At 34.3% G+C, this 1,534-nt stretch overlaps 1 non-coding gene across 1 annotated transcript; it reads left to right on the forward strand.

Annotated features, from left to right (window-relative positions):
• Positions 1 to 246: 246 nt before the first annotated feature.
• LOC148573938 (small nucleolar RNA R71) lies at positions 247 to 354 on the forward strand. The gene has a single exon (XR_015905787.1). It is a non-coding gene; the product is annotated as a small nucleolar RNA R71 (small nucleolar RNA).
• The last annotated feature ends 1,180 nt before the right edge of the window (positions 355 to 1,534 follow it).

Here is a 1,534-nt window from a genome sequence, read left to right on the forward strand (position 1 = left end):
ATTCTAAGCCAATATGGCATTCAGAGTATCAACTTCAAGAACTCCCTTCTTCATAGGTGTCCCATTACTCACAGGATTCCTTTCAGAAGTGTACATGAACTGGTTATTAGCAACCATATCAATGAGTTCTTGAGCTTCTGCAGGCGTTTTCTTTAGGTGAAAGGATCCACCTGCAGAAGTGTCCAGTGACATCTTTGATAGCTCAGATAAACCATCATAGAATATATCCAGGATGGTCCATTCTGAAAGCATGTCAGAAGGACACTTTTTGATCAACTATTTGTATCTTTCCCAAGCTTCATAGAGGGATTCACCTTTTTTCTGTCTGAAGGTTTGAACATCAGCTCTAAGCTTGCTCAGCTTTTGAGGAGGAAAGTACTTGGCTAAGAAAGCCGTGACCAGCTTATCCCAAGAGTTCAGGCTGTCTTTGGGTTGAGAATCCAACCATAATCTAGCTCTGTCTCTTACAGCAAAAGGGAAAAGCATGAGCCTGTAGACTTCAGGATCTACTCCATTAGTCTTAATAGTATCACATATCTGCAAGAACTCAGTTAAGAACTGAAAATGATCTTCAGATGGGAGTCCATGAAACTTGCAGTTCTGCTGCATCAGAGAAACTAATTGAGGTTTCAGCTCAAAGTTGTTTGCTCCAATGGCAGGAATGGAGATGCTTCTTCCATGTAAATTGGAATTAGGTGTAGTAAAGTCACCAAGCATCTTCCTTACGTTATTATTATTTTCGGCTGCCATCTCCTCTTCCTGTTCGAAAATTTCTAAAAGGTTATCTCTGGATTGTTGTAATTTAGCTTCTCTTAATTTTCTCTTCAGAGTCCTTTCATGTTCTGGATCTGCTTTAACAAGAATGTTCTTGTCCTTGCTCCTGCTCATATGACAAAGAAGAAGGCACAGAAAAATAATAATAATAATGGAGATCCTTTATACCACAGTATAGGGATTCCTGTGTGAGTGGAAGAAGAGGGGGAGACAAAGAATGTAATATAATGGAAGAAACACAACTGTGAGGATGGAAGAGAGGTGAGATGAGATGTTAGGATATGAATGAATAAATAGAATGAGATGTGGGAGGGATAATTTTCGAAAATTATTTTGAAAAAGAGTTAGTGATTTTCGAAAATGGTTTTTGAAAAATGTTAGTAATTTTTCGAAAATTTTTGAAATAAAAAATAAAAAATAAAAATAATTAGTTAATTAAAAAGAAATTTTTGAAATAGAGGGAAGATATTTTCGAAAATTAGAGAGAGAGAGAGTTAGTTAGGTAGTTTTGAAAAAGTTAAGAAACAAACAAAAAGTTAGTTAGTTGGTTGAAACAAATTTTGAAAAGGTAAGAAGTTAGGAAGTTAGAAAAGATATTTTGAAAAGATATTTTTGAAAAAGATAAGATAAGAAGATATTTTTGAAAAGATATGATAGGAATTAGTTTTTGAAAAGGATTTGATTTTTAAAATCACAATTAATGACTTGATTCATAAGAAATCACAAGATATGATTCTAGAACTTAAAGTTTGAATCTTTC

Source organism: Arachis ipaensis, chromosome B2 (assembly GCF_059453495.1).
Source record: "Arachis ipaensis isolate K30076 ecotype BB chromosome B2, ASM5945349v1, whole genome shotgun sequence".
NCBI classification, from domain to species: domain Eukaryota; kingdom Viridiplantae; phylum Streptophyta; class Magnoliopsida; order Fabales; family Fabaceae; genus Arachis; species Arachis ipaensis.